Here is a 19,396-nt window from a genome sequence, read left to right as displayed (position 1 = left end):
CCAATTCACTAAAAACACTGGGATTAGAATGTACTTCGCCTTGGTGTTCCTGGCTCTACCAAAAGCTGGCTGTGTGACCTTGGGCAGAGCACTCAACCTCTCTGAGCCTGGGTGTCCCCAGCTGTGAAGTGGGTCAGGGTGGACCGGATGACACAAACTTGTGGTGGCCCTGCCCTGCTGTCTCCTCTCCTGCCCACCTCTGACTCCTGGAGTCCTCAGTTTTCCTAGTCTGCCTTTTCTTTTCTTTCTGTTGTTTTTTTTTTTTTTAATAGAACAAGAAGTTTATTACTGCCACTCAGTAGTTCCTGGGGGCTTTGATGTTAAGTCATACATAATTCGAGAAATACCAGGAATCTTCTTAATCTCAGTGACCATCTTTAATACCACCTCTACAGGGATCTCATTGCCAGGTGTTGCAGGTATACCAGTCATGGAGTCACTAGTAATAAAGGTTCGAATAACCACGGATCTCTGGCATGAAGGCTGCTTTTGAAGTGGGTCCCTATCAAAAAGTAATGGTGTCAAAATCACCGGCATCTGGCTGATTTTCCCGGCATACCCAGACTCCCTGGGAATGTTATGGGCCTCAAAATCAGCTTGGCGTAAAGTACTGAGCACCCCTGTTGTCAAGAAAGTGGGAGTAACATCTGTAGGAGGTTCTTTAACTGGTGGGCCAAATATACAAATAACTCTGTTAACATTGTGACACATGCGAGGTATAAGCCTAGCAAGAAAAATAAGTGATTCCCAGTCAGGTTCATCTTTACTGGAGATGCCACACACGTAACTGTAGGAACGACAGTCACCCTGCACACCTACAGTTTTAATTGGCAGCAAGAAGGCATTGAGTGAATGCAGCCTAGTCTGCCTTTTCACCCAAGGTCCAGACTTTACCGAGTCAATCCATCGATCGATCTAAAACCTCCAGCTCCCGGCCTGAAGATGCTTACTGCACAACTCCCTGAAGTCCCTTCTCCTATGCCATTCTGCCCCTCGCCAGCCCTGCAAGGCCAGTGCCAGCTCCCTTTTATGGAGGAGGAGCGGCGAGGGCTCAGGAAACACCTGGGTCTCACAGTTGGTCGGGGTGTGGGGCGGTCCAGTCGGCCCAGTCCAGGTCTCTTGCACTCCAGAGGGCCACCAGGAAACCCAGCCCGGGGTAGGCCACAGGCCAGGAGGGGGCCCCAGAGACCCTGAGAAAGGCGGGAGAGAGGGGAGGCAGGGCATGGCTAAGCCTTGGGCTGTGATGGCCACTCTTCATCACCTCTGGCCCTGCCCCCAGAGTCCCTTCTGCCAGGCTGGCTGGCGCCTCTGCTCCTGGCCTCCAGCCCTGAGGGGCAGGTGTGGCCACCTTGGCCATGGGCAGCAGCAGGTAGCTTGAGTTCCCCCTGGGTGTGCTCTGCAGCAGATGGCCCAGGTTAATAAGCTATGGGGAGTGATTTCCCAGGAGGAAAGGCACAAGTGGGCAGGCACTGACCCTGGTGTAGTGGACGAACATTCCAGAATCCAGACTCACCCTGGCAGAACAACTTCAACCTACTGTGTGACTTCACAGTGCACTGTGGGCCTGGTCTCCAGTCCTGGCACTGCCACCTCCGGTTCCGTGACCCTGGGAAGTCCCCTCCGCTGAGTCAGCCTCGGTTTCCTCATCTGTGCAAGGGCGATGGTGGTGCAGGCTCAGTGAGGGCTTCTAGGTAGCATAAGGGAATGCTGTGTACCCAGCGTAGGAGGGTGCTTATCTAGTGGTGGTGTTGTTTCAGTACTATTATTTTTTAAACTTTTATATACAGTAACAGTTACCTTGTTTGGGTTCTCACCATTCTGAGTTTTATCCTGTGCATCCATTCATTTACTCACCCACCCCTGCAAAAATAAAAGGTAATTTCATCACTTCTTAAAAACAGGTCTTTTTTTTTTTTTTTTTTTGAGATGGAGTCTTGCTCAGTTGCCCAGGCTGGAGTGCAGTGCACGCTCTTGGCTCACTGCAAGCTCCACCTCCCAGGTTCACGCCATTCTCTTGCTGCAGCCTCCCAAGTAGCTGGGACTACAGGCGCCTACCACCACGCCTGGCTAATTTTTTGTGTTTTCGGTAGAGACAGGGTTTCAGCACATTAGCCAGGATGGTCTCGATCTCCTGACCTTGTGATCCACCTGCCTGAGCCACCGCGCCGGCTTTTTTTTTTTTTTTTTTTTTTTTTTTGAGACGGAATCTTGCTGTCACCCAGGCTGGAGTGCAGTGGTGCGATCTCGGCTCACTGCAAGCTCTGCCTCCCAGGTTCAAGCCATCCTCCTGCCTCAGACTCCCGAGTAGCTGGGACTACAGGCGCCTGCCACCACGACCGGCTAATTTTTTTGTGTTTTTAATAGAGACTGGGTTTCACCGTGTTAGCCAGGATGGTCTTGATCTCCTGACCTTGTGATCCCCCCACCTCGGCCTCCCAAAGTGCCGGGATTACAGGTGTGAACCACCGCGCCCGGCCTAAAAACAGGTCTTTGTGAATTCAGTGTCTTTCCCGGCGGGCGGTGGAGCTGGTTAAACGGCTCAGACGTCTGGTCCTTGTGCTATCTGGTTTGTGTGCACTGGGGTTCCCGTGTCTGTTCGGCTTTGATTCCTCTGCAGCGAGGTCAGGAGTGCCCCGTGGGTACACTGCCTGGGACCCTCGTTAGGGGTCAGACCCTGAAGCATACTTAGCTTGGGGGTGAGCTGGGAGTTCTCAGCTGCCTGCCCGCGTGGCCTCCCAGCACTGGAGGACAGTTAACACATCAGGGGAGCAGGGAGGCGCAGGACTCCCAGGAAACTGAGCTGTCAGAGTCAGAGAGCTGGGGGAGCCCCCCTTCGCGCCATCTGCATGTGTGGGCGGGGCCGGCTTCATGAGCACCTGCTCATGCACATCGCCGCACGAAACCGTCACCGCCAGCCTGCGGGTTGCGTGTGAACATGCCCACTGCAAAGACGAGAAGAGTGAGGCCGGAGAGGGAGCGGCAGTGGGACAATGGCGACGCTGGTCCTGCGGGTCCTGGGCGTTTCTGCTCAGAAACCTACATGGGGGCCTCTCCCTGACGAAAGTTCAGAGCCCACTGGTGTCTGCGTCTTCTCTCCCCCCACTTCCCTTTCCTTCTGTGCAAGAAAGCAGATAGTTGGCTATTTGGAGAGTAGGTCAGATTACTCAGCATCAGCAAGAACCCCTGCACGCCGTCCCACGGCTCCCTCACAGCAGCTGGGATGAGCTCAGAATCCTCAGGGCAGGAGGCTAATGTGAGCGAAACATCTCTTGATTTTTTCCTTCCCTTCGGCCTTTCTCTTCAAGGACTCCCTGAGAACACGGAGCCCCAATGCCCTCAGGCATCCATCCTCAGAATGAAGCCACCATCCCGCCCCTGGTATCCGGAAGGGTCCGGTCCCAAATGACCCTGGGAGAACTGTGAACAGAAGGTCCTATGAGACAGAATCCCAGGCTGGAGGGGTGGCAGGGCTGATCTTCCACATCCAGCAACTCTGTTTTCCCTCATTTCCACCCCAGTCTCTTCCCCTGTCATTTCCCTGTGTCTCCCTGTTTCTTCCTCTCTGGGTCTCTCTCCTTCCCTCCCTCTCTCTCTCCGGTTGTGTATGTGTGGGTGCCTGTGGTCTCTGTCGGTCTCTCCATCTCTCTCCTGGGTCAAGTCTGCAATTGCTGTTATTCAGACACCTCAGGCACAAAGACTTAGCCACTTTCATTTGCTGAGAGCCCAAGGAGCCCAGTGTCTGTGCCTGGCATTCGAGGCTCCTGGGTACCTGCCCGCCAGCCTGGGTTCCTGCTCCCTGCTCCTTCCCTGCCTCAAGCTGGTCCCCCACCCACGCCCCTCTCTGGAAAGCAGAGCCGGAGACCCAGTTCCAGAAGAGGAAGTTAATTTCTAAAGGGCCCAGGGCAACAGGAGTGGGGCTGGGGAGAGGGAGCCAGGAGGGAGGCGGCCCATACGGGGGCATTGTCCATGGACTTCTCCCCTGCGGGCACCTGGGGCTTGATGGCTGGGATCGTCAGAGGAACCAAGCAGAACATGGCTTAAAATTGTCCACTTGCAGGCCGGGCGCGGTGGCTCACGCCTGTAATCCCAGCATTACGGGAGGCCAAGGTGGGTGGATCACCTGAGATCAGGAGTTCTAGATCAGCCTGGCCAACATGGCAAAACCCAGTCTCTACTAAAAATATAAAAATGAGCCGGGCGTGGTGGTGGGTGCCTGTAGTCCCAGCTATTTGGGAGGCTGAGGCAGGAGAATCGCTTTAACCTGGGAGGCGGAGGTTGTGGTGAGTTGAGATCTCACCACTGCACTCCAGCCTGAGCGACAGAGTGAGATGCTGTCTCAAAAAAAAAAAATTGTCCACTTGCAGCTTGGAAGAGGGGGCCGTGCATTCATAGGCTCCCATGCCCCATGGGTCAGTGTGCCTTTGGCTGCCAGTTCCCCCTCAGGACTGGGCTGGCATGCCAGGAAGCCCCAAGACCATACCATGTCAGATGTCAGTGAAGCCAGGGGCAGAATCAGAGAGAGACGTCTGCAAGTGGCCGAGGCAGCAGTGCAGTCAGATTCTAATTCTGCCCCACTGGTTTCCCCTACCTGGCCAGGGCTATGGGAAGGCCGCCCCTCAGGTGCCCCCATAGTCCACCCCGGGATCTTCCAGCCTATCGTGGGCGGCCTCCACGCAGGGGGCCATGCCTGCCCTTCAACGCCACCTTTCACCCTTCACTCCCTCACTCGCCCTGCGAACTCCTCCTAGCTGTGGGAGACTCGCCTCACGGGGCCCCCGTCAAATCTCCATCCCTTCTAGGGTAGCAGGGTGGCCTGGCCGGCACTTTTAGGATCAAGACTGACCAAAAGAAGGTGCATTGGCTTTATTTATTTCTAGAATAGTCTTATAGAGTAAGACAATACATAGATAACTCGTGTTTCTCTCTCTCTCTTTTTTTTTTATGTTTGTTTGTTTGTTTGTTTGTTTTAGACAGAGTATCACTCTGTCGCCCAGGCTGGAGTGCAGTGGTGCAATCTCAGGTCACTGCAACCTCCGCCTCCCGGGTTCAAGTGATTCTCCTGCGTCAGCCTCCCAAGTAGCTGGGACTACAGGTGCACACCACCACAGCCAGCTAATTTTTGTATTTTTAGTAGAGATGGGGTTTCACCATGTTGGCCAGGATTGTCTGGATCTCTTGACCTTATGATCCGCCCAACTTGGCCTCCCAAAGTGCTGGGATTACAGGCGTGAGCCACCGCGTCCAGCCATGTGTTCTTAAATGAATTCTGGCTCCATAGTGCCAGTCCCCAGGGCACAAGGAATTACGCATATTTTTGTTTGTTTGTTTGTTTGTTTGTTTTAGAGAGAGGGTCCCACTCTGTTGCCCAGGCTGGAGTGCATTGGCACCATCATAGCCCACTGCAGCCTCTACCTCCTGGACTTAAGCAAGCCTCCCACCTCAGTCTCCCAACTAGCTGGGACTGCAGGTGTGTACCACCATGCCCGGCTAATTTTTCGTAGAGACAAGGTCTCACTACATTGCTCAGGCTGGTCTCAAACTCTTGGGCTCAAGCAATCCTCTTCCCTCAGCCTCCCAAAGTGCTGGGATTACAGGCGTGAGCCACCGTGCCTGGCCTCACACACATCTTGTACACATCAGTGAAGCCCCTTCTCATGTGAATTCTGAGTCCACCATCTTAGATTAAAAGGAGGTGGCAGGGAGGCTGCCACAGTGTGGACGCTCCTGTCGTTAGGGAGTTCTTGACAATGAGAAGGGAGCAGAGGTGTCTTGCTGCAGCTCTCACACAATCCCGGCCTCCCTCAGCCTGCCGGAGCTGTGGGGGTGTCGGTGGAGAAGGAAAATGCCTCCCCACAGTCTGGCAGGTGGGGAGGCGCCTGCTCAGTAACTCAGCCCCATGCCCTCGCTGGAAGGTGCACAGAGCGTGCCCAGCTAAGCCCTTCCAGATGCAGATGGGGAGACTGAGGCTGGGATTTTAAATGCAGGCTCTTGACACAGCTCAGCCCCAGGAGGGGACGTGATGGGCTGGGGAGGGCAGAGGTCAGAACTTCTAGCACAGAAGAACTCCAAGTCTCTGCGACTTTAGCCATGGGAAGTGCCTGGGTGCAGACCCAGCTTGGGGCTTCCAGAGTAAGAATGTGTCCAAGCTGCTGGGCTGCGCAGACCCTGTCTCTGCCCTTGGAAATGGGGAAGGCTGCACAGACCTCACTAAGGGGTGGGGGGCAAGGGTGACACCCAAGTCAGAGGCACAAAGAGAAGCACCCAGCGAGGCCCCTGGTCCCCCTGCAGGCTCCTGACCTGCAGAGGGTCCATGGTAGAGAGTGGCCTGGGACTAATCTCTTCTCAGCCCCAGGGCCTGGCCTCCCTGGTCTAGTGGCCAGGGCACACACCTGTGGCCACCAGGAGCTTGGGGCCCTCCAGGAATTCCAGGGCTCTGGCCAGGTTCCTGAGGATGGAGCCGCTGGAGGCTCAGTCACAGCTCAGCTCCGGCAGGGTGTCAGTCAGCAGGGACCTCCGTGTGGCTGTGGGGTCAGAGAGCTCACCCCATGAACAGCGGACTCTTAGCGCCTGCTGTGGGCAGGCTGAAAGTGTCGCCCCATGTGGCCAGGCTTCCTGGATTTTCAAGAACAGCAGGATGTCTGGCTTTCCGGGAATCTCCACCAGCATTATTGCTGGAAACACACTGGGAAGTCTTTAAACCTCACCCCAGCGCACTGAGGGCCACTGACAAGGGTGATGCTTGGGCAATGTGAGCTCCCAAGGTGGGGCCTGTCCGAAATCCCTGGTCCTGGAGCAGCACCCAGTGAATGTGGGGGAAGGAAGCCTCTAGTGGGAGGGACAGGGCAGAGACCCAGTGACTATCGTTACCAGATTGCAACGAGCAGGGCATTATAAAGGTAAATTTGGTGTTTTCCTAATTAAAAGCAAAGAAAAATGTCAAACAATTCATACCTCATTCATTCATTCACATAGATAACAAGAAATGCATGGGAAGTTCCTGCCCAGCCCCGAGGACCAGCTCAGGCCCCAAGTCCAGCACTTTCCCCGTCCCCACTGAGTCACAGCGTAAGTCACCTGGCAGGGCTGGATCAGGATCACCAGGATGCCCGATAAAAATACACATCAGGGGTGTGTGTGTGTGTGTGTGTGTGTGCATGAATGTACATATGTCTCTGTGTGTGAGTGTGAGAGTGTATATATGTGTACATATGTGAGTGCACCTGTGTATATGTGCATGTGTGTATGTGTGTGCACACACGTGTATGTGCAAATGTGTATATATGTGTATCTGTGTGCATGTATGTGTATGCATGTGTGCATGTGTGTGTACATGCATCTGTGTGCGTGTGTGTATATATGTGAATGCACCTGCGTGTATGTGTATGTGTGTAGGTATGTGCACGTGTGTGTATGTGTCTATGTGTATATGTGTGTATCTGCATGCATGTATGTGTATGTATATGTGCACATGTATCTGTGTGTCCATGTGTCTGTGTGCACATGTGTATGTGTATATATGTGTGTGAGTGCACTTGTGTGTATGTGTATGTGTGTGCATGTATGTATGTGTATGCATGTGTGCATGTGTCTCTGTGTGTACATATGTCTGTGTGTGCATGTGTATACATGTGTGTGTGAGTGCACCTGTGTGTATGTGTATATGGGTATATGTATGTGCACACGTGTGTGTATGTCTGCATATGTGTGTGCGTGCATGTATGTGTATGCATGTGCGCATGTGTGTCTGTGTGTGTGTCTCTCTGTGTGTAGGTCATTGTTTTAAGCCCTGAATGTTGATTAACTCGTTTATTCCTCATAAATACCCGATGAAGTAAGCCAACTACCTATTGTTCTTCCAGCACAAAGACCAGGAAAGGGAGGCACAGAGAGGTTAAGAAACTTGCCCTGTGTCACACAGCCAGTCAGAAGGGCGGTGCCCAGCTCCCGGGGGTTCAGGGTGCCTGTGTCTGTCAAGGCCCCTGGTGAGTATCTGAAGGTAAGAGTGCTGTTTGGTACAGAGGTTCCCAGAGTCACCTGATGACAAGCATCGCTTAGGAACTTGTTAAAAATCCAGATTTCTGGGCCCCACTCTGGGAGATCCTGTTACAGGGGGTCCGGAGTCAAGAATCTGAATCTTTAAGGACATCCCAGGTGACTCTATCTTGAGCGAGTTTGGGGACCAGGCCCTCTGGGCACCACATGAGAGGTCCTGCCCATCTTTGCTGGCCTTACACTGGGCCCTATGGCACACAATAGGTGCTCAGTAAATGTTTACTGGACTCCCAGCTAGCTGCCGTGACGGCCCAGCTGCAGAAACCGGCTTGGGTGAGACTGGTCAGGTTCTCCTCATCCCAACAGAGCAGGGCTTGGCATCTGTTCCTAGGGCCCAGCCTCTCTCCTCTCTGAGCAGGGACCAGGGAGGTGGTCTGAAACCCCCAAAGCCCTGGGCAGAATGGACCGGCCCAGGAGCGCCTCTGCCAAGCTCCGTGCGGTGGCTCCTCCCCACCCTGCTTGGGAATTCTGGCCCAGGAGAGCTAACAGTTCTGACAGCTGATAAGGAGGAGGAAGGTCAGGGAGGAGACAGCCCTTCCCAGGGTGGGGTGGGGCAGGCAGGCCACAGCAGCACAGCCAATGACCCAGGCCGGCCGCCCAGGTCATCTGATTGGAGCCCAGAGGCCAGGCTCACTAAAAATGTGCACCTTCTTGCCCGGACAGGGTGCTGGGCTGTGTAGCTGTCCTGAGGAACTGTGATAGCAACAGCTGTGGCCGTGCAGCAGGTCGTGGGCCCGGGATCCAGCCTCCCCTCTTCCCTTCCCTGGCAGGGTAAGTTCCAGAGCATTTCGCTGGGTCTGCACTTGGAGAGCCCTCCCTGACAAGGCTAAGGCCCCCAGCCCCATGCTCAGTGTCACCTGTCGAGACACGTGAGGCCGGAGAGGGTTTTCATGGGGAGGGTGCACCCAAAACTCGAAACTCACCTGGCCAGAAGCAGCAGGGCGGGTGCTGCCTTGAGTGGGGTTTCAGGCGACGGGCCAGCCTGGTGTTCCCATGTATGAGAAATGGGCCAAGAGCCTGATGGGTGGAGCTGGATGCTGTCAGGGTGGCAGGGTGAGGTGGGGGTGCTGTCTCCCCAGGATCCCGACGACTGGGCGGGCAGGGTGCCTGGTGGAAAGGTGAGGTGCCAAGAGGCTGTGGCCAGGGGTTCTGATCCCAACTTGCCACTGAGTGATTCCACCCTCCGTGCCTCAGTTTCCCCATCTGTAAGATGAGGCATTGGTGTTGGTGCCCAGGGCAGTGTCCGCATGTGGCCAGCAGCCATAGTTGATGGAAACGGTGCAATGCTGGTGACCCTGGAGGACGCAGGAGCCCTGGGCGGGCCCAGAGTCAGGCTTCCCCTGCACCCTGTGTCTTTCATGCTGCCCCTGCCCTCCCGCTACACCAGTGCCAGGGGTCTCAGAGGGGTTCCAGTGGCTCTCTGCATCTCCGAAGCCTCAGTCCCCCTCATGGGGCCAGGGTTCCCACCTGCCACTGGGGATGAGACCGCCTTCTCTCAGGGCTGGACTTGGGAGTGGGTTTTGAAGGAGGCAGGGACCGGACGCAGAGGCTGTTGGGGCAGTGGGGAGGCGCGGGGGCCTGATCCAGAGGAGGGCAGAGGAGAGGCTGCCCTGGGGGTGAGGGGGCTCTGTGGCCCCTGGCAAGGGGGTGGGGCCTCTGTGAGCCTCAGTTTCTCAGCATGCCATCCGTCTGGCGACCTTGCCTCCCTCTCCCGCTGGGGCTATAGAATGGTCTGGAGCCCTCTGTGGCAGCAGCAAGCCCCGGGCGAGTTCTGTTCACTAGGAAGGAGCCCGTCCTCATCCTCACCCTCGTTTACAGAGGAAGGCCGGCGCTCAAGGTGGCAGGACTGGCTGAGGACCACGGCAGGTCACGCCCGGGGCTAGGATGCCCTTCCAAAGCCCTGCCTCGGTTTCCTGGTGCTGTGGGGACAATGACCAGAAACCAGCCCTGCCCCACGCATCTCTGTGATTAACTCACTCCCTGTACAGTGGAGGGAGGCGTGGCCCAGGGAGGCTCCCGGGCTGGCCCGAGGCCCATGGCAAGCAGCCCCACCCAAGCAGGAGGCTCCAGGCTTGGCTGGGATCCCGCAGTGACGCTTGGGTGTCTTTGGGCCTTAAAAGTTCACTCTCCAAAGGCATCAAACTTGTTCCACCCTACAGGGACTTTTTGTTTGTTTTTCTTTTAATAGACTGAATTCTTTGGAATCCTCTTAGATTTACAAAACAGTCAGGAAGACAGTTCAGAGAGTTCTCGTAAAACCCCACCCAGCGGCCTCTATGATTAGCATCTTACCTTGGTATGGTACATCTGTCATAACTAATGAGCCAATACCACCAACGCCTGATTACCAACTGCAGCCCACACCTGACTCAGATTTCCTTCGTCTTTACCTAACGCCTTCGCCTGCCCCGGGATCCCACCCAGGACCCCACTTTGCATTTAGTCCCCCTATGCAAGTCCGTGGTGGTGGGCATTCACCACCATGCCCAATTAATTTTTGTATTTTTAGTAGATACGGGGTTTCACCATGTTGGCCAGGCTGGTCTCGAACTCCTGACCTCATGATCCGCCCACCTCAGCCTCCCAAAGTGCTGTATTACAGGCATGAGCCACTGTGACTGGCCGTGTGTCTTTTCTTTTAGGCCCTCTCAGCTGACAGAGCATGAAGGCATATATGTGTACACCAACCATGTATATATGCATGTCTCTAAGTATGCCTAGATGCAATATCTGTATCTCTATTAGGTTAAATGTGAATTCATACTGACGTCTCCAACTCAAATCAGTTACTACTAAGTGGATTCCAGCTCCACCCCACCAGCAATCTGTAACCGTCCACTCCAGCATTGAGAAACCTGGCTTTCACCATTAGCCATCCATTGACTTAACAGTTCTGTTCCAGTCTACATGTACGGAAGTATCAGAATGGCTGACCCATACCCCTGTGGGAGGCAACTTTATTCATTTATTTTTTGAGACAGGCTGTTGCTCTGTGCCCTGGCTGGAGTGCAGTGGTGTGAGCATGGCTCACTGCAGCCTCGACCTCCCTGGCTCAAATAATCCTCCTGGCTTAGTCTCCTGAGTAGCTGGGACTACACGCACATGCCACCACACCCAGCTAATTTTTTATTTTTTCTAGAGACAGGGTCTCATCATGTTGCTCAGGCTGGTCTCGAACCCCTGGGCTCACGTGATCCTCCCGCCTCAGCCTCCCAAAGTACTGGGATTACAGGTATGAGCCACTGTGGCCGGCTGGAAAGCAACTTTATCAGCCAGAGTGGAGTGCGTCTGTGGGGCTCCTTTTGCCTTCAGTTTGACAGACTTAGTGGAACTTTCTTCCTCTCACTTCAATGAGATTGTTGTATACATTTGCGATACAGTTAATTGTTTTGTCAGTCTCATGAGATTGTCGTATACATTTGTGATACAGTTAATTGTTTTGTCACATTTCACATTCATCCTGGGAGTCCCCTGTCTGCCTAGGTTTGTTCTTTTTTTTTTTTTTTTAAATATAATTTGCGTACATAGACAGGGCGCGGTGGCTCACACCTGTAATCCCAGCACTTTGGGAGGCTGAGGCGGGTGGATCACTTGAGGTCAGGAGTTCGACACCAGTCTGACCAACATGATCAGACCCCATCTCTACTAAAAATACAAAAATTAGCCAGGCGTGGTTGCGGGTGCCTGTAGTCGCAGCTACTCAGGAGGCTGAGGCAGGAGAATCACTTGAACCCGGGATGCGGAGGTTGTGGGGAGCCGAGATTGAGCCATTACACTACAGCCTGGGCAACAAGAGCGAAACTCCGTCTCAAAAAAAAACAAAAAAAGCGCATACATTAAGGCTCCCTGTGCTGTAAAGTTCAATGTCTTTTGGGAAATGGAGTCAGGTATCTGTCATCACAGCATCATCCAGGATAGTTTCAGCGCCGAGAACTCCCCTGTGGCTCACCGACTCAGCTCCCCACTGTTGCCAATGCATTCATCCTCCTGCGGTTTCTTTTCACAAGTGCAAACAGATACGAACACATCCTAACCCCACTTTCAGACAGAAAATGGAGCAGACACTCTGAAGCTTGCTTTTTTCTGCTTAATACGTCTCAGGGATCTTTCCTTGTTGGCACTCAGAGAAAGCCTTGCTTCTGTATCACAGCTGCTGGCTACCTGTTGTGTGGCTGGAGTGTGGTTTATCGGACACCCAGGTTACCTCCAAGGCATTGCTGTTAGAAATAAGCTGTATGGACAACTGCATACCCTGCTGTTTCAGAAGTCGACAGTCATCTGCAGGGTGAACTCCCAGGAGTGGGGTTGCTGGGCAAAGGGTCAGCACAGTCGTGGTTTTATGAGCGTTGGTCATTTGCCCTCAGATGGGCCCCACAGCACCGTGCTCTCTGCAGCCTGCCCAGGGTCTGCTCCTGGATGCCCAGTGCTGCCACTCCAGGAGGTGCCACAGGGTCCCCTTGGGGTCTTTTTGTACTCCCTAACAGGGGGACATTGAGCAACATTTCCTACCTTTTACGGCGGTAGGCAGGAGCTGTCCGTGGGGGCCCCTTGCTGTTTTACTGTGGAGTTGTCAATTTTTTCCTCTGGTGCTTGAAGCGGAGGTCAGCTTCTCAAGCGGGGTTTAATTAACAGCAGCTGCTGGCGGAGGGGCTGGGGCCAGCCTGACTCCGAACCAAGACCAGCAGCAAAATTTGCTTGTTGCACATTAAAAGTAACGGGAGTGAGGAACATCAGACAAACCCCAGTGCAAGCACAATCACAAAGATACCAGCCAGTTCTCCCAAGAACTGTCAAGATCAGGAAAACGGGGACATCTGAAAAAACTTCCCGGCCAAAAGGCACCCCAAAAGACGAGGTGATGAAACCAGATGTGGTGTCCCCCAAGGGCTTCTGCGTGGAGCAAAAGACGGATGTTAGGGGAAACTAAGGAAGTCGAGTCGAGTGTGAATTGTGAGTAAAAATAGCAGGTCCACGTTGGTTTACTGAATGTGACAGGTTATGCAGGTGTGAGATGGTCATCATGGGGGAGGCTGATGGGAGTTTATGCCAACGCCCTGCACTGGCTTCCCAACTTATCTATCTAAAACTTTAAAATAAAGTTTAGGTTTAAAAAACACTTTTAAAAAGCCCCTTGAGGCTGGGTGCGGTGGCTCACGCCTGTAATCCCAGCACTTTGGGAGATGGAGGTGGGTAGATCACTTGAGGTCAAAAGTTCAAGACAAGCCCGGCCAACATGGTGAAACCCCATCTCTACTAAAGATACAAAAATTAGCTGGGCGTGGTGGCGGGCGCCTGTAATCCCAGCTACTCGGGAGGCTGAGGTGGGAGAATCGCTTGAACCCAGAAGGTGGGGGTTGCAGTGAGCCGAGATCATGCCACTGCACTCCAGCCTGGGTGACAGGGCAAGACTACGTCTCAAAAAAAAAAAAAAAAAAAAAAAGACATGCTCTTGTAGGCACATTGCTGTGCCTTTGCCCATTCTGGGACTCCTGCCCAACTTTCCTTGCCCTCTCTGACACCTGCCATCCTTCAAAGCCCTGCTCAAATGTCACTGCCTCCAGGAAGCCTTCCCTGACTGCCAGGCACAGTTAATATCCTCACTTGTACCTCCGCCACCCAACGCCACTCCTGTTCCACACTATCAGCTGGATTTGTCTGACGTGTTTCTCATATTAGACAGGGGATATGGGTTTGGGGGAGGAAGACCATGACAGCAAAGTGCACTCCTGCTCCCATCTTAGCAAGGACACCTGCTATCAACAGGCTTTGTCATTGATGCTGTTGACCCTGGTCACCTGGCTGAGGGGTGTTGGTTGGGTTTCCCCATTTCCACACTATCCTCTGTGGAAGGACGCCACCATGCACATCCCACACTAAAGGGGTGGGGGTCATGCTCCGCCCCCCAGCCTAAGTTAGTTGGAATTCTTTTCCCCGGGGGGGTCTGTCTGTCTCTTCTCCCCCATTTACCCAGCTATCCCATGACTTATTTGTACTGGTGTGGACTCATACATATTTGTTTTCTTTTCTTTCTTTTTTTTTTTTTTTTTGGAGATGGAATCTTGCTCTATCACCAGGCTGGAGTGCAGTGGCGTGATCTCAGCTCACTGCAACTTCCGCCTTCCGGGTTCAAGCAATTCTTTTGTGTCAGCTGCCCGAGTAGTGGGGATTACAGGCACGTGCCACCGTGCCCAACTAATTTTTGTATTTTTAGTAGAGATGGGGTTTCACCATATTGGCCAGGCTGGTCTTGAACTCCTGACCTTGTGATCCACCTGTCTCCGCCTCCCAAAGTGCTGGGATTACAGACGTGAGCCACCGCATCTGGCCTACATATTTGTTTTCTATATGGGATTGACATTACCACTGCTTTACCTGTGTTTTTTTGCTCACTTTGTCCCAGCTTTGGCCACTGGGAGCTCTTTCAGTTGATTCCTGTGTCCCTTTGTCACAGTTCCATCATTTCGGGGATCTATTGATCCATTTAACTATTGGTCGGTTGATGGATCACACTTCCTTACTTCCTGATGCGACAAGACACTCCAGGCCCACTGTGTTTATTTCCTGCCAGGGAATGTATTTCACAAATATTTCACGTGTGGAGGCTGGCGCAGAGCCCCTCCTCCAGGCAGCCCCCCCAGCTCTCTACACGCAGGACTGGGGCTGTGCAGTGACCCCCTTTCCCGACCCCTCTGCAATGGCTGCTCTGGCCGAGCTGTCCCACCTGGCTCCGTGGCTGTCTGCACCATGAGGCCGAGTCTGGGCTCTCTAGAGGGCAGTAGGCATCTGACTCATCCATGTCGGATGCTGAGCCAGGCCCAGCATCGCGCAGGCAGGTTGGATCTGGGCAACACCGCCTGCTGACCCTGCCCCACTGAATAATAATGACGACGACTGCTCTCCTTTGTGGGACCCCTCCCCTACGCTGGCAGGTGTTGGGCCTGGGCAGGGCCATAAAGCAGCTCCCCCAGGGGCTTCGAACCTAGGCTTCAGCATCTGCTCTCCATCATTGGGTTGCACCCCAGCATGCGCTGTGTGGGCCAGTGGGGGAGTTTCCCGGTCCCCCCTCTGTGGTACCTGGACCGCTACGCTACCCTTGGTGAGCAGGGGAGGGCTATGCCAGGGTAGAAGGGGTGAGGGATGTGTCCATCCTGCAGTAAGCAAGTGAGGGGAGACCCCGGGACCCACACCTGGCTGGACACCAAAGTGGTGGGCCACGCCCCTGTGACGCCACCTGGGAGACACCCCAGCGGGTTAGCAGGCATGTGAGGTAGCAGCTGTGGATGTTGGCCCAACAAGGGGCTGCTGCCTGGAGCCTGCACTGGGTACCCGTCACGAGGCAGCCACCCCCTCCCTGTCTCTCCAGTGTCCCAGGGGGAGGTGCAGCCAGTGCTGTAGCCAGATCCTGCCGGGCACTGCTCACAGGCACACGTGGCTCGACATATGAGGCGGGAGAGCTCAAACCCCACCTAGGGCAAGCCCGTGCCTGCTGCAAGCCCGTGGTTCCCTCCCACCCAGCTGCCCACACAGCTTTGCCTCAGCAGAAGTGCACTTGACTGGGCTCTGCCCCTTTCTGCGTGTCTGGCAGAGGTGAACCCCGCTCAGAATACATGGGGCTGTTGGCTCCCACCTGGCTTGGGCAGCCCGGCCCCCTGTCACTGGCACTTGGTTTGTTAGTCATTCAGCAAACGCTTGCAGAGTGTGGCGCTGTGCTGGGCACGGGGCCCACAAAGAGCAAGGCCCGCCAGTCTCCTCGCTGGAGGAGCCCGCAGTGCAGGGGACCTGCCTAGGAAGCAAGTGGTGGTGATAGATGATGGCCCCAGTCCCAGGAGGGGCGGAGCATGCTGAGTCTTTCCAGGGCGCAGGGTGAGGGCTGGCCGGGCTGGTGGCCGGGGTAGGCCTCTTTGAGGAGGCAACACACCGCCGTCACAGCCTGGAGGAGAAGGGGTGCCAGGAAGGAGTGGTGTGCAGAAGCCAGGGCAGGCATCGGGGGTGTGGGACAGCACAGGGTGGCCAGGGCCCCACCACGGGTGGGAGAGGGGAGAGCAGGGTGAGGCTGGCAAGGATGGCTTGGATGTAACCAGGTGGGGAAAGAGAGAGGTCATGCGCCAAGTGCCCTGTGGTGCCATCTGCTAAGATTCAGGGCCGGCGGGGGGCAGTAGGTGTCCAGTTCTGGCTGGGTGGTGTCTGGGCTGGCTACTGGCCATCAGAGAGGCAGACGGTGGCACTGGCACAGGCCCTCATTCTGAGCTGCAGCCTGGGGACCTCAGTGAAAGCAGATGGCTCTGAAGACCCCGCCGGCGTGAGCTCCCCGCACAGAGTGTGGCCCTTAGAGAAGGCACGACCTTGAGGGAGGAGGAGGCTGGGAGACGGGAGGTGTCCAAAGGGTGTGGTCAGCGGGTGGACCAGTGGCCCAGAGAGACGTGGAAGAGGGAGCCGGGAAGGGACTGCTGGGCTTGGCCACGTGGAAAACACTGGTGACCTGTGCCTGAGTAGTTTTGGGGAGCGCGGGGTAGGTGCGTTGATGCGAGGCCAGGAAGTGGGGCCTGGAAAGTAGCACTTGAGGTTTTGCTGGGAGGCGGCAGCACTGGCCACAGGTGCCTTCGATCACCAGCGTGCTCCCCGTGACATCTGGCCCAGTCCAGGTGGGTAGCAGGGGGTCTGCAGGAATCCCCCTTGGAGCCCTCCTCCCCTCCGCCTGCTGTGACCTCAGCCTCGGAGCCTCGAGCTCCCAGGAGATGGCTCCCAGCTGGGAGGACTTCACTCCTTCGGAGGAGCTGGAGGACTGTGTGCTTGGGTTGGGTTAATGATTGTGTAAGCCAAGGTCAGGGTCAACCCCCATCACTGGGCTCTGCAGAATGCCAAAATTCCAGCTGGGGTCCCACCCCTGATTCAGGAAAGTTGGGGCTCTGAGGAGTTCGGGCCTATGGGATTGGAGGTCCTGGGGGGACTCATCTGTAAGCTGGGATCTGATGTCCCCGGGCTCTTGGGAGAATGGCAGCCTCACAGCCCCTGCTGTGTGCCCTCATCTGGGACCTTCTCCTCTGTGCACTCTCTCGGTCACCCACACCCCACCAGCCGGCTGGTCCACAGGGTGTTTCTGAGGCTTGGCCTCTTCTGGCTCTGTGATCTTTTTTTGGAGACAGGGCCCGGCTCTGTCGCCCGGGCTGGAGTGCAGTAGTGTGGTTATTGCTCGCTGCAGCCTCCAACTCCTGGGTTCAAGCAATGCTCCCACCTCAGCCTCCCGAGCAGCTGGGACTACAGGCATGCACCACCATGCCCAGCTAATTTTTTTGTATTTTTTGTAGAGACGGGTTTCACCATGTTGCCCAGGCTGGTCTCGAACTCCTGGACTCAAGCGATCCTCCTGCCTCGGCCTCCTAAAGTGCTAGGATTGCAGGCGTAATCCACTGCGCCCAGCCCTGGCTCTGTGATTTTACCCTCTCCGCACCTCTGTTCCTTGTGGTTTTAAAGGTGGAGATGCTGAGGACTGGCGGGAGCTGCAGGGCTGCTGTGGGGGCTCCTATGTAGGCAGTGAGGGCTCTCTGGTCAGCTTCCTCCAAGGAAGGAAGGTCCCTCTTCTGAAATCTCTGCTGGGGAAACAGCTCGCTTCCCTCACCACCCCCAGATGAGGAGCACTGTGCTAAGGAGTCTCAGGCACCTGGTCAGCGGGTCAGGCAGACCCAGGGAGAAGGAAGGACTGTGGACCTGCTGGGCCGCAGAGTCAGCGATTCCCTGGGCTCCAGGCTGACGCCTGCCCCGACAGATCAGGACATTCCGGCCAGTTCGGGGGTGGGTGTCTTCAGTTCCAGCCCAGGCACGAGAACTGCTGACCACTTCCTGCAGGCCTCCAACCCGGCGGCCCAGCCACCCATCCGGCCGGGGTGGCCATCAGTCATCTGGAAAGCCTATGAGCCCCGTGTCCTCGTTTTACAAAGAGCAGTTCCTGAAATCACGGGGCCTAGAGCTCTGCTCTTCTGATCAGGGGCCGGTTTCAGCAGCAAAGGCCAGAAATAACACATGGTGTGAGCGCTGCTGAGTGGGGCACCGTCCTAGCCCTTTCCGGGGGATGACTCATCATGCTGCCATTCCAGCACCAGCTGGTACGGGGCTCCAGGCTAGCGGCTTATCATGTCGGCCCGGATACACCCGTCCTCAAACTTGGGTGCACAGAGGAATCAACTCAGGAAGGAACCTCAGGAGAGATTTGTGCAGGTCCTTCCCCCTGTTCTTGGGTCTGAGTAGGGCTTGATAATGCCTTGGGAGGTGTGCGGGGACATCTTTGCTTGTTTGTGTTTCTGGGAAACACTGCGTTCAGCAGAGACAGCATTTTATACAGGAGGAATCGGAGGCCGGGAAAGATGACGGGGCTGCTCAGCGTGGAGCTGGGGTCCGGCCGGGCTGTGTTTTCCAGGGGCAGGAGCTGATCTCTGAGTTACATTTATTTATTTATTTATTTATTTATTTATTTATTTATTTATTTATTTATTATTTTTGAGACGGAGTCTTGCTCTGTCACCCAGGCTGGAGTGCAATGGCACGATCTCGGCTCACTGCCACCTCGGCCTCCCAGGTTCAAGTGATTCTCTCACCTCTGCCTCCCAAGTAGCTAGGATTACAGGCACCTGCCACCACACTCAGCTAATTTTTGTATTTTTTTTTAGTAGAGATGGGATTTCACCATGTTGGCCAGGCTGGTCCCGAACTCCTGACCTCAAGTGATCTGCACCCCCCTCGGCCTCCCAAAGTGCTGGGATTACAGGCGTGAGCCACTGCGCCCGGCCCTCAGTCACCTTTAAAATGAAAGGGCCACGGAATCACCAGGAACTCTCCTTCCTGTGACCTTGGGTAAAGGTCATTTTCGCCCTGCCCCTCAGTCTCCCCATTTGTAAGCCTGAAGGTTGTAAATTACAATCTTCTTATCCAACCACTTGTCTTTATTTTATTTTTGAGATGGAGTCTCACTCTGTTGCCCAGGCTGGAGTGCCGTGGCATGATCTCAGCTCACTGCAACCTCTGCCTACCGGGTTCAAGCAATTCTCCCACTTCAGCCTCCTGAGTAGCTGGGATTACAGGCGTGTGCCACAACGCCCAGCTAATTTTTGTATTTTTAGTAGAGGTGGGGTTTCACTGTGTTGGTCAGGCTGGTCGCAAACTCCTGACCTCGTGATCCACCTGCCTCGGTCTCCCTAAGTGCTGGGATTACAGGCGTGAGCCACGGTGCCCGGCCCACTTGTCTTTATTTGTTGCCTTGTCTTCTGCTCCGAGTTTAGGTTCATGTCGCCACCTGGTGATTGGCTTCTCTGTGCACATATTTGCACAGTTGCAGGCATGACCAGGGTGGAGC

General features: G+C 55.0%; 1 protein-coding gene across 1 annotated transcript in view; it reads left to right on the top strand.

Moving 5' to 3' along the window:
- The first annotated feature begins 8,691 nt into the window (after positions 1-8,691).
- SH3TC1 (SH3 domain and tetratricopeptide repeats 1) overlaps positions 8,692-19,396 on the top strand; it is a 62,103-nt gene continuing 51,398 nt past the window's right edge. Inside the window, exon 1 of the mRNA XM_055385379.2 lies at positions 8,692-8,823. The gene's annotated coding sequence lies outside the window, so the exon portion shown is untranslated. The remainder of the gene's footprint in view (positions 8,824-19,396) is intronic.

The sequence above is a fragment of the Gorilla gorilla genome, chromosome 3 (assembly GCF_029281585.2).
Source record: "Gorilla gorilla gorilla isolate KB3781 chromosome 3, NHGRI_mGorGor1-v2.1_pri, whole genome shotgun sequence".
Lineage (NCBI taxonomy): Eukaryota > Metazoa > Chordata > Mammalia > Primates > Hominidae > Gorilla > Gorilla gorilla.
Note: the sequence above shows the minus strand (reverse complement) of the source record. Positions and strands in the feature narration are given on the sequence as shown.